At 41.3% G+C, this 13,457-nt stretch overlaps 1 long non-coding RNA gene across 1 annotated transcript; it reads left to right on the forward strand.

Moving 5' to 3' along the window:
- Positions 1-5,856: 5,856 nt before the first annotated feature.
- On the forward strand, positions 5,857-10,477 carry LOC117518338. The gene is made up of 3 exons (XR_004562955.1): positions 5,857-5,946; positions 9,239-9,241; positions 10,467-10,477. It is a non-coding gene; the product is annotated as an uncharacterized LOC117518338 (long non-coding RNA).
- The last annotated feature ends 2,980 nt before the right edge of the window (positions 10,478-13,457 follow it).

Below are 13,457 nucleotides of genomic sequence, written 5' to 3' on the forward strand. Positions count from 1 at the left end.
CATCTGATGCATACATGACGGGACGTTGTGCGAAGATGAGCGAACACTGCATGAGAAAGTCCGCGCACGTCTCCACACAACCTCCGTACGGCTCAGGAGGGCTTATGTATGCTTCAGGGGATGGTGGGAGGGGTTGTTGAACCACCACTGGAACGTTCATATCCGGCACAGGGTCGGCAGGAGGAGGAGCTGCAGCAGCGCCCTGAGCGCTCGCCGCCATCTGCGCGGAGAGAGCCTCCACCCTGCGGTTCAGGAGGATGTTTTGCTCGGTCATTTGATCCAACCGAGCCGTAAAGGCGGTGAGAATGTGCTGTAGCTCACCAATCACGCCTCCTGCAGACGCCTGCGCTTCCTGCTCTACCATTGGTCGTTCAACAGCCGGGTGATGCCCCTCGGAGTCCATGACGCTGGCCGAGATATCCTGTTGTGAAAGTGTAGTGACACGGACCCACAACAGGGGGCGCAAATGAACAGTCAATAGATGAGCCAAAAAGTAACAATTTAATGTTGTGAAATGTGCACAACGAAATACAGACAATCTCAGAATATAATTACAGTCAAATCACAAAGGTGACGTGTGGGCAGGCTCGAGGACAGAAGACGTCTGTCCTGAGAAGAGCCGGAACCACACGATTTCCGCCACCACCGAACCTGGTGAATACTGGAGCCGCCAAGTCCCGAATTCCCAGGTGATCACCGTCCCCGACTGTCGGATCTGGTACTGCTGGCGAGAACAAAGACAGTCAAGTGTAGGTGTGTGTACACCCAGTAACAATAACGGTGGGAATGCCACCTCCACCTCTCACTCTATAACTTGCAGAGTACTGTAGATTCCTCAGGGGAAAAGAGTGCCTTCTAGTGCTCTCTCAGCTTCCACTGACAACGGTACCGGTACTCCTGCAAACACTCACAATATACAAACAATATTGTAACACAAAACCGCTGAGGATATTACCTCCAATGAAGTATGATATCTCGGCGATGAGGTGGAGATGACGTCTGGGTTTTATGGAGTGAGATGATGAAGAATGAGTGACAGCTGTCAGGAAGTAATGAGTAACAGCTGTCACTCCCGGCTGTGTCCGTGACGGCAGCGCCCTCTCCTGCCTGAAGCCCGCACTTCAGGCAGGGCGCCCTCTGGTGGTGGGCCAGCAGTACCTCCTCTTCTGGCGGCCCACACAACAACTGGCCATTCATTTGAAAGTAATGGCTCAGCATTTATTATTATTCAGTTCAGTGGACCTGCCAAGCAGACACTTGGAAAAAGTTGTGCATATGGTCCTCATTATTTTCTGGAACTATGTACTTTCGACTAGCTCACGCCTGTGCATGCACATCGCTCCGTTCAGTGACTTCTGTACAAAGACTAGACGATGGACACTTTCGCCCTTGACTTTTAATTTTTTTGAAAGACTCTGTCCAGAGATGTGTGGAGTGTGCTGTCTGTACCGGAGCACCACACTGTTTTAACCCAGCTATAACTGCCACTGCAGCAGCTGGAACTCTCCATGATGCTGTTTTTAAAGGCTGCCTGAACAGCTGTATTTCTTACACTCAGACACTGTCACTGCATTAACGATGGACACATGAGTGTGCACAAAACTCGCTCTAACAGACATTGTGATTTTAACAGGTTGCATTCATGACTGATCGACATGCACGTACATGCAAGCACGTCTCCTCACAGCGAAGAACAGCTGCTGTATTACCTCGACTGCATCAAAATGAACAGTTATCACTTTAAAAGCAAGTCATCATGACACAAAATCATACTTGTGCAAACTCTGGAGTTAATTGGTGGTTCCATTATTTTCATTAGCAGCAGTTTGTCTACATTCCATCCAGCTGCTACTGGCTGACAAAATTGTTCATGGACTGACACCTCCCTACCTGGCGGTCCGGGTTAGGCCCTACGTACTGGCTCGGGCCCTGCGTTTGCAGGGTATGGGACTTCTCTGTGTTCCCAGGGTGAATAAAAAGTCTGTCGGACACAGGGCTTTTACTTATCGTGTGCCTGCCCTGTGGAACAATCTCCCAGTGCATATAAGGAAATGAGACACTGAGAAGACTTTTAAATCAACACTTAAGACCCATCTGTTTTCCCAGTTTTATTATTGGTATTTTATGTATGTTATTATGTATATTATATTATTTTTATTATTTGTACTTTTTATGGGTTGCTTTTTTATTATGTTTTAATCTTTTAATTCCTTTTGTTGTGTTTTTCATGTTGTGTTATGTGAACCGCCTTGAGGCAATTTTATCGTGAATTGGTGCTATATATGTTAATACATTTAAAATTTGAACAGTGCATTCTGGGACATTTGCTCAGAGTGACATGCAAACACTTTCATAAACACAGAAACATTCGGAAAAAAACGTTTGGGTCATGGAAGTGCAGAAATTAATACTGGTATGCCATCATACGAGGTCTATTAGACAATAAACCGACCCTTTTATTTTTTTTTAACTATATGGATTTGAATGACGTGCGATTACACCAATCATGCTTGAACCCTCGTGCGCATGCGTGAGTTTTTTCACGTGTGTCCGTGACGTCATTTCCCTGTGGGCAGGCCTTGAGTGAGATGTGGTCCCGCCCTCTCGGCTGAATTCCTTTGTTTCACACGCTACTCGAGATGGCGCTCGTTGCTTTATCAAAATTTTTTCTGGACCTGTGAGGAATATCCGAGTGGACACTATTCAAAAAATTAAGCTGGTTTTCGGTGAAAAGTTTAACGGCTGATGAGAGATTATGGGGTGTTTCTGTCGGTGTAAGGACTTCCCACGGAGCGGGACGTCCTGCAGCGCTTCCAGGCGCCATCGTCGGCCTGTTTCGACCTGAAAACATCCTAATTTAAGGCTTAATTCACCCAGGACGTCGTGAGAGAACAGACAAGATTCAGAAGAGGCAGAAAAGGTTGGAAAACAATCCTAGTGAGACACAGTAATTTATTTATGTCTCAGCACAGAGAATGTTAAAAGACACATTAAAAGAGTTCAAATTAATTCAGCAGTTTGAAGGACATTTTAACACTACTGTGCTGCAGTACTTTGCAGTAAATTATGATTTAACGGACACTTTTAGCAACACAACATTGGAGTATTGGTTTACATTGCTGTCTTGTACACAGTAAAAATATACAGTAGTGTTCCAAATAATAGTCCCTCTGTTAAATAAAAGACATGTGCAGAAGAGGTTACAATTTGCCAAAGAACACATCAACTGGCCTAAAGAGAAATGGAGGAATATTTTGTGGACTGATGAGAGTAAAATTGTTCTTTTTAGGTCCAAGGGCCACAGACAGTTTGTGAGACGACCCCCAAACTCTTAATTCAAGCCACAGTTCACAGTGAAGACAGTGAAGCATGGTGGTGCAAGCATCATGATATGGGCATGTTTCTCCTACTATGGTGTTGGGCCTATATATTGCATACCAGGTATCATGGATCAGTTTGGATATGTCAAAATATTTGAAGAGGTCATGTTGCCTTATGCTGAAGAGGACATGCCCTTGAAATGGGTGTTTCAACAAGACAATGACCCCAAGCACACTAGTAAACGAGCAAAATCTTGGTTCCAAACCAACAAAATTAATGCCTCGCAGATGTGAAGAAATCATGAAAAACCATGGTTATACAACTAAATACTAGTTTAGTGATTCACAGGATTGCTAAAAAAGCAGTTTGAACATAATAGTTTTGAGTTTGTAGCGTCAACAAGCAGATGCTACTATTATTGTGAACACCCCCTTTTCTACTTTTTTTTACTAATAGCCCAATTTCATAGCCTTAAGGTGCATTTACACATAACCAAGACGCGTTACGAATGTCATTTTTCTGTAATTCGTGACATATTCCTGACATTCTTAACGTGACTTAACGCATCTGAATAGGTTTCTTAATAGGGCGTGTTGGTGCATGATATTCTTGATATTCGTGGAGCATGTTTTTGCCTGTCAAAAAATCTTCCACGAATGTCACACACCACCCTCATTTCGTCTCACGTCGTGGAGGTCGCAACTGAGCGTATTGATCCGTCTTGATGAGTAGTGATCCTTAATAGAACGTGACAACGTTCGTAGTGGTTCCTGTGATGGTTCTTGGAGTCCAAACTGTCACGCGTTATTACGAAGTGACACGGAAACTGTCAAGTTTTGACATGACTTGTAACGCGGCGTCACATTTCACTGCGCGCCACGACAAATCAGTTTTCTGTCACGTGTGCACAATTAAACTCAGCTCAGCTCAGCTCAGCTCAAACTCAGCAAGAATGTGTACTTCGTGGCATTCGTGACGTCGTTATGTGTAAACGCAGCATTAAGAGTGTGCATATCATGAATGCTTGGTCTTGTTGGATTTGTGAGACTACTGAATCTACTGGTACCTTGTTTCCCATGTAACAATAAGAAATATACTCAAAACCTGGATTAATCTTTTTAGTCACATAGCACTACTATTATTCTGAACACTACTGAACTTCTGTTATCAATTTAAAAAGTTAGTGTGAGCAGCAAGGTGGCTTAGTGCTTAGTACTGAAGCAAGGGCTTCATGGGTTCAATTCACACCTGAGGCCTTTCTGTGTGGAGTTCGCATGCTCTCTCCATCTGTGTGTTCTCTCCAGGTGCTCCAGCTTCCTCCCACATCCAAAAACCCGCGTGTTAGGTGAATTGAAAACGTTCGTAGGTATGCATGCAGGTGTGAATGTGTTTGTCTGTCTATATATGACCCTGTGATACACTCACGTCCTGCCCAGGATGTACCCTGCCTCATGCCATATGACTGCTGGGATTGGCCCCAAATCTACCAACCCCCGGTGACCCTGAACTGGAGTAAGTGAGTACTGAAAATGGATGGATGATGGATGGATCAATGGACGTTAATGTGAGCTGACGTAAAGTTTTAAGTCACTCCCTTGAGGTAACTGTTATAATAATTCAACCAACACAGTATCATGTCCATTTGTATCACAGTCACAAATGGTTTGTGCTCAGTGGCACCTATATTAGGAAAACAAATATAAGTACTTCACAACAGAAAATACAAACCAGGTAACTTTGTGTCTCTCTCTTATGTTCTGATCACTTTTTTTCACAATCTGTTTTGTATCCTACCCTAACCACCACAGACTTCTTTGTTGTAAAGCAAGTGCACTACTATATGCAAAGAAGAATATGTAATAGAAGTTATGGTTATTATTTCCCTTAACAGCATGATAGTGTGCTCTTAATGCATGTGGCTTACAGTAATGAAGTCATGGTTCAAAGCCAGCGGTGCACCTGTTTTCGTTGTGGAGTGTACTGGAGATACCTAATATCCCAGCAGGAAAATCAGTCTTAAACAACTGTCGCCGACCCAGTGGGACAGTACAACGGAGGTGTCAGTCAGTACCAAGGGGGAGGAACAAAGGGCTTTCATTTTTCTGTAAACAGGCTGAAGATCAATAGACCAAAGTCATTCAATTGCCTCACTGCAGATTCCTCAAACAAATGCATCCTTGTCTACCCTCAGAGCTTTCACAGCTGACTTTTTCAGCTCCCTATACAGCCTGGAAGTTCCCTCAAGTCATGCACTACACTATGACTCTTTTGTATGATTTTTAACATGCCATCAGACATGAAACACTTCCTCCTGTGGACACTGGTGACCCCAGCACAATACCCTGTAGGTTTCTGGGTCTAGCTGTGGAAGTCCAGACTTTTTAACACAATTTTTGTAATATGTGACTTTCACATTAATTTAGTTTAATTCAGTTTATTTGCATAGTGCCAAATCACAACAAACTGCTAGAAGGCATTTCACACGGGTAAGGTCTAACTTTATCATGTCCCCTGAGCATGCGCATAAGTGACAGTGATAAGGAAAAACTCCCTCTGTTTTTTGAGGAAGAAACCTTAAGCAGACCAGACTCAGAGGGGTGACCTACTACTTAGGCCATTATAACAGTAAGAGAGAACAAAAAGTACAATGAACAAAATGCAGACATAAACATCATCAGCATGCAAAACACAGTCCAGAACAAACGTGATTCAAAAAGTCCCAATTTTGTCCCAAAAGTCCCAAGTCAGTGTTGAATGTTTTGGGTCAGCAGTATCCTTCTAGCCAGTTTTGTCAGGCAAATGAGTGGTCATCCAGTGGTAGTATCCAGGCGTTAACAAAATCACTGGTCCCTGGTCCAGTTTCAACAACAGCAACAGCACCTCAGACAAAGAGAGAGAGACCCCAATTAGTCAGCTGGAGATAACAGCCCCTAAAGCAGTGGATCACATCAGTAAACCAACAGAGAAGCACAAGGGGTACTAATGTGTTTGCTGATAGTTATCCTTTTGCTGACAGACCCATAATTTAGATTATTACATCTTGGTTGTTTATGTATCCCTGCAGTAAGTGACACAGATGAAGTGATTGCATTGTGTTTGGCTGCAACATTGCCACTCATCAGTCCAGTAACAGTCCAGAGTATGTGCAAATGGTGCGAATTTCATCAGACAGAGACTAAATGGATTTTGCAGTGATGCCTCACATTTGCTTCCTCAGGCAAACCCATTTTCCATTGGGTGGACAGAGAAAATTCAGACTAAGATTAGGCTTAAAACTTTTCTTTTTGCTAAAGCTTATAGTTAGGGCTGGATCAGGTGACCCTGAACCATCCCTTAGTTGTGCTGCTGTAGACTTAGACTGCTGGGGGGTTCCAATGATGCACTGAGTGTTTCTTTCTCTTTTTGCTCTGTATGGTTTTTTCTGTAATTATTGTATGGCTTTTGCCTTACAATATAAAGCGCCTTGGGGCAACTGTTTGTTGTGATTTGTCGCTATATAAATAAAATTGATTTGAATTGATTTGACTAACTCAATCAATCAATCAATCAATTTTTTTATATAGCGCCAAATCAGAACAAACAGTTGCCCCAAGGCGCTTTATATTGTAAGGCAAGGCCATACAATAATTATGTAAAACCCCAATGGTCAAAACGACCCCCTGTGAGCAAGCACTTGGCTACAGTGGGAAGGAAAAACTCCCTTTTAACAGGAAGAAACCTCCAGCAGAACCAGGCTCAGGGAGGGGCAGTCTTCTGCTGGGACTGGTTGGGGCTGAGGGAGAGAACCAGGAAAAAGACATGCTGTGGAGGGGAGCAGAGATCGATCACTAATGATTAAATGCAGAGTGGTGCATACAGAACAAAAAGAGAAAGAAACACTCAGTGCATCATGGGAACCCCCCAGCAGTCTAAGTCTATAGCAGCATAACTAAGGGATGGTTCAGGGTCACCTGATCCAGCCCTAACTATAAGCTTTAGCAAAAAGGAAAGTTTTAAGCCTAATCTTAAAAGTAGAGAGGGTGTCTGTCTCCCTGATCTGAATTGGGAGCTGGTTCCACAGGAGAGGAGCCTGAAAGCTGAAGGCTCTGCCTCCCATTCTACTCTTACAAACCCTAGGAACTACAAGTAAGCCTGCAGTCTGAGAGCGAAGCGCTCTATCGTAGTACCATATCACCCCATATGGTACTACGAGGTCCCTAAGATAAGATGGGACCTGATTATTCAAAACCTTATAAGTAAGAAGAAGAATTTTAAATTCTATTCTAGAATTAACAGGAAGCCAATGAAGAGAGGCCAATATGGGTGAGATATGCTCTCTCCTTCTAGTCCCCGTCAGTACTCTAGCTGCAGCATTTTGAATTAACTGAAGGCTTTTTAGGGAACCTTTAGGACAACCTGATAATAATGAATTACAATAGTCCAGCCTAGAGGAAATAAATGCATGAATTAGTTTTTCAGCATCACTCTGAGACAAGACCTTTCTGATTTTAGAGATATTGCGTAAATGCAAAAAAGCAGTCCTACATATTTGTTTAATATGCGCTTTGAATGACATATCCTGATCAAAAATGACTCCAAGATTTCTCACAGTATTACTAGAGGTCAGGGTAATGCCATCCAGAGTAAGGATCTGGTTAGACACCATGTTTCTAAGATTTGTGGGGCCAAGTACAATAACTTCAGTTTTATCTGAATTTAAAAGCAGGAAATTAGAGGTCATCCATGTCTTTATGTCTGTAAGACAATCCTGCAGTTTAGCTAATTGGTGTGTGTCCTCTGGCTTCATGGATAGATAAAGCTGGGTATCATCTGCGTAACAATGAAAATTTAAGCAATACCGTCTAATAATACTGCCTAAGGGAAGCATGTATAAAGTGAATAAAATTGGTCCTAGCACAGAACCTTGTGGAACGCCATAATTAACTTTAGTCTGTGAAGAAGATTCCCCATTTACATCAACAAATTGTAATCTATTAGACAAATATGATTCAAACCACCGCAGCGCAGTGCCTTTAATACCTATGGCATGCTCTAATCTCTGTAATAAAATTTTATGGTCAACAGTATCAAAAGCAGCACTGAGGTCTAACAGAACAAGCACAGAGATGAGTCCACTGTCTGAGGCCATAAGAAGATCATTTGTAACCTTCACTAATGCTGTTTCTGTACTATGATGAATTCTAAAACCTGACTGAAACTCTTCAAATAGACCATTCCTCTGCAGATGATCAGTTAGCTGTTTTACAACTACCCTTTCAAGAATTTTTGAGAGAAAAGGAAGGTTGGAGATTGGCCTATAATTAGCTAAGATAACCGGGATCAAGTGATGGCTTTTTAAGTAATGGTTTAATTACTGCCACCTTAAAAGCCTGCGGTACATAGCCAACTAACAAAGATAGATTGATCAAATTTAAGATCGAAGCATTAAATAATGGTAGGGCTTCCTTGAGCAGCCTGGTAGGAATGGGGTCTAATAAACATGTTGATGGTTTGGATGAAGTAACTAATGAAAATAACTCAGACAGAACAATCGGAGAGAAAGAGTCTAACCAAATACCGGCATCACTGAAAGCAGCCAAAGATAACGATACGTCTTTGGGATGGTTATGAGTAATTTTTTCTCTAATAGTTAAAATTTTGTTAGCAAAGAAAGTCATGAAGTCATTACTAGTTAAAGTTAATGGAATACTCAGCTCAATAGAGCTCTGACTCTTTGTCAGCCTGGCTACAGTGCTGAAAAGAAACCTGGGGTTGTTCTTATTTTCTTCAATTAGTGATGAGTAGAAAGATGTCCTAGCTTTACGGAGGGCTTTTTTATAGAGCAACAGACTCTTTTTCCAGGCTAAGTGAAGATCTTCTAAATTAGTGAGACGCCATTTCCTCTCCAACTTATGGGTTATCTGCTTTAAGCTACGAGTTTGTGAGTTATACCACGGAGTCAGACACTTCTGATTTAAAGCTCTCTTTTTCAGAGGAGCTACAGCATCCAAAGTTGTCTTCAATGAGGATGTAAAACTATTGACGAGATACTCTATCTCCCTTACAGAGTTTAGGTAGCTACTCTGCACTGTGTTGGTATATGGCATTAGAGAACATAAAGAAGGAATCATATCCTTAAACCTAGTTACAGCACTTTCTGAAAGACTTCTAGTGTAATGAAACTTATTCCCCACTGCTGGGTAGTCCATCAGAGTAAATGTAAATGTTATTAAGAAATGATCAGACAGAAGGGAGTTTTCAGGGAATACTGTTAAGTCTTCTATTTCCATACCATAAGTCAGAACAAGATCTAAAATATGATTAAAGTGGTGGGTGGACTCATTTACATTTTGAGCAAAGCCAATTGAGTCTAATAATAGATTAAATGCAGTGTTGAGGCTGTCATTCTCAGCATCTGTGTGGATGTTAAAATCGCCCACTATAATTATCTTATCTGAGCTAAGCACTAAGTCAGACAAAAGGTCTGAAAATTCACAGAGAAACTCACAGTAACGACCAGGTGGACGATAGATAATAACAAATAAAACTGGTTTTTGGGACTTCCAATTTGGATGGACAAGACTAAGAGACAAGCTTTCAAATGAATTAAAGCTCTGTCTGGGTTTTTGATTAATTAATAAGCTGGAATGGAAGATTGCTGCTAATCCTCCGCCCCGGCCCGTGCTACGAGCATTCTGACAGTTAGTGTGACTCGGGGGTGTTGACTCATTTAAACTAATATATTCATCCTGCTGTAACCAGGTTTCTGTAAGGCAGAATAAATCAATATGTTGATCAATTATTATATCATTTACTAACAGGGACTTAGAAGAGAGAGACCTAATGTTTAACAGACCACATTTAACTGTTTTAGTCTGTGGTGCAGTTGAAGGTGCTATATTATTTTTTCTTTTTGAATTTTTATGCTTAAATAGATTTTTGCTGGTTATTGGTAGTCTGGGAGCAGGCACCGTCTCTACGGGGATGGGGTAATGAGGGGATGGCAGGGGGAGAGAAGCTGCAGAGAGGTGTGTAAGACTACAACTCTGCTTCCTGGTCCCAACCCTGGATAGTCACGGTTTGGAGGATTTAAGAAAATTGGCCAGATTTCTAGAAATGAGAGCTGCTCCATCCAAAGTGGGATGGATGCCGTCTCTCCTAACAAGACCAGGTTTTCCCCAGAAGCTTTGCCAATTATCTATGAAGCCCACCTCATTTTTTGGACACCACTCAGACAGCCAGCAATTCAAGGAGAACATGCGGCTAAACATGTCACTCCCGGTCCGATTGGGGAGGGGCCCAGAGAAAACTACAGAGTGTCATGTCCAAGGACATACTGTACAGGTATTTTCACTGCCAACTCATTGCCTTCTTGTGCTTGGTCAGTGCCCCTTTTCATCACTGTGTGATGAGTTATGTACCCCCATAGTGTCATTTAGTGGTGAGTGGTGGTTTTGAGAGCTGTGTCAATTCTGACAGTGCACAGAACTATCTGCTTCACTTGCAGGTCTTCAGGGAACTTCTATCTATGTTATGTTAGTGTTTCTCTGTGCCTTGTGGGCAAAAATGCACTATTTCTGTCCAAATGTGACTATCTGGGTGGACAGTCCGGAACATGAGCAGCATTTGAATGCTGGTCTTCACACTGGCAGGCCAACTCCTTGCCCACCAGACTAAATGCTCTATAAAGTACAGGCTCTTGATATTGTTGGTGGTTCATCAAGCTTTGCAAAAACTGGAAAAATACTTGTTTCTCAATTTCTTATGAAAAGTGAAGCTTCCCCAATGTCAAAAATCTAGAAGGAACAAGAGCCAGGAATCTAAATTCACTAATTACAACATTGCTGCTCCCCTTCTCTGCAGAAAGGGGGCAGAGTCTAGCAATAGCTCCTTTATATTTAAAATTACAGAAGAAGTGTTTCTTACAGAGTAGCGTTTTTTAAAGGATACATAAACTCAGTATCATTGGTTTAATTGCAGATGCAGATGTTAAAATCTGTCATTAAAACCCCTGGTTTCCCATATTAGCTTGATAAAAAATATTCACAATATGGCCCATTTCACTTATATAATTCAATTTAATTGAAGGGCTGTACAGGGCAGGTGCTAGACATTTGGGTGTCCTAAGCACAAATGCTTTGTGGTGCTCCTGCCCTCCCAAAATGAACAGTAATTCAGAATTTGTCAGTGCGGTTCTCTTTATTTCCAAAATAACTTCTCAATACTCAATATTAAATTAATCCTGAGTTATTATTTTATTAATAATTTATTAATATTTTGAAAATGGCTGCAAATAAATAATTTTGCATTAACAATGGCACTGAACATGACAAGAATATAAAATTCAAAATAAATAAATACCACTGCCATTACTTAAAAATGTAATTAACTGCAGTCTGTAGTTAATTAATTAAACTCCTCTCAGAAAAAAAAAAAGTTAGACTTTTTTCATGTTCCAGCTTTTAAAACAGGATTTTGTGGTTTTCATCCATTTAGATCATTGTCATTTCAATTCAGTTCATATTTTTGGATAATTTAATGGACGAAACATAAAGTCAATGGAAATTTTTTATTTGACATTTTACACACTAAATTAATTCTGAAAAAAAAAATCAGAGTAATAATGAAAAGAATCAGCAGCTGCAGCGTTAAACATGACGTACAGAGCGAAGACTTTTAGCAGGATCTACAACCGCAATTACAATGAAGTTGGGGCATTGTGTAAAATGTAAATAAAAACAGAATACGATTTGCAAATCCTCTTCAACCTATATTCAATTGAATAAACCACAAAGACAAGATATTTAATGTTCAAACTGTGCAAATTTTTGCTCATTTTGAAATGGATGCCTGCAACAGGTTTCAAAGTGGTATGTTTGCCACTGTGTTACGTCACCTTTCCTTCTAACAACACTCAAGCTTTGTAGGTGGAATTCTTTCCAATTCTTGCTTGATGTACAACTTCAGTTGTTCAACAGTCCGGGGTCTCCATTGTCGTATTTTGTGCTTCATAATGTGTCACACATTCTCAATGGGCGACAGGTCTGGACTGCAGGCAGGTCAGTCTAGTAGCCGCACTCTTTTCTACGAAGCCACGCTGTTGTAACACGTACAGAATGTGGCTTGGCATTGTCTTGCTGAAATAAGCAGGGACGTCCCTGAAAAAGATGTTGTTTGGATGGCAGCATGTGCTGCTCCAAAACCTGGATGTACCTTTCAGCATTGATGGTGCCATCAGAGATGTGGAAGTTGCCCATGCCATGGGCAATAACACACCCCCATATCATCACAGATGCTGGCTACTGAACTTTGGCTGGTAACAAACTGGATGGTCTTTTTCTTCTTTTGTCCAGAGGATACGACATCCATGAATTCCAAAAACAATTTGAAATGTGGACTCATCAGACCACAGCACACTTTTCCACTTTGTGTCTGTCTATTTCAAATGAGCTCGGGCCCAGAGTAGGTGACCGCGTTTCTGGATGTTGTTGATGTTTGGCTTTCGCTTAGTAGAGTAGTAGAGTTTTAACTTGCACTTGTAGATGTAATGACAAAGTGTGTTAAATGGTTTTCTGAAGTGTTCCTGAGCCCACGCTTTAAGAACCTTTGTACAATGATGTCGGTTTTTAATGCAGTGCCACCTGGAGGATCAAAGGTCACGGGCATTCGGTGTTGGTTTTTGGCCTTGCCGCTTACATGTAGAAAGTTCTCCAGATTCTCTGAATCTTCTGATTATATTATGGACTGTAGATGATGGAATCCCTAACTTCCTTGCAATTGAACGTTGAGAAACATTGTTCTTAAACTGTTGGACTATTTTTTCATGTAGTTGTTCACAAAGTGGTGATCCTCACCCCATCTTTGCTTGTGAATGGCTGAGACTTTTTGGGGATACTCCTTTTATACCCAATCATGAGTGTCCTCAGTTCCAAAACACTTATTGAGTGTTGTTAGAAGGAAAGGTGATGTAACACTGTGGTAAAAGTACCACTGTCCCTGGCATCCATTTCAAAATGGGCAAATATTTGCACAAAAACAATAAAGTTGATCAGTTTGAACATTAAATATCTTGTATTTGTGGTGTATTCAATTGAATATAGGTTGAAGAAGATTTGCAAATCATTGTATTATGTTTTTATTTACATTTCATACAACGT

Source organism: Thalassophryne amazonica, chromosome 10 (assembly GCF_902500255.1).
Source record: "Thalassophryne amazonica chromosome 10, fThaAma1.1, whole genome shotgun sequence".
In the NCBI taxonomy this organism is placed as follows: Eukaryota; Metazoa; Chordata; class Actinopteri; order Batrachoidiformes; family Batrachoididae; genus Thalassophryne; species Thalassophryne amazonica.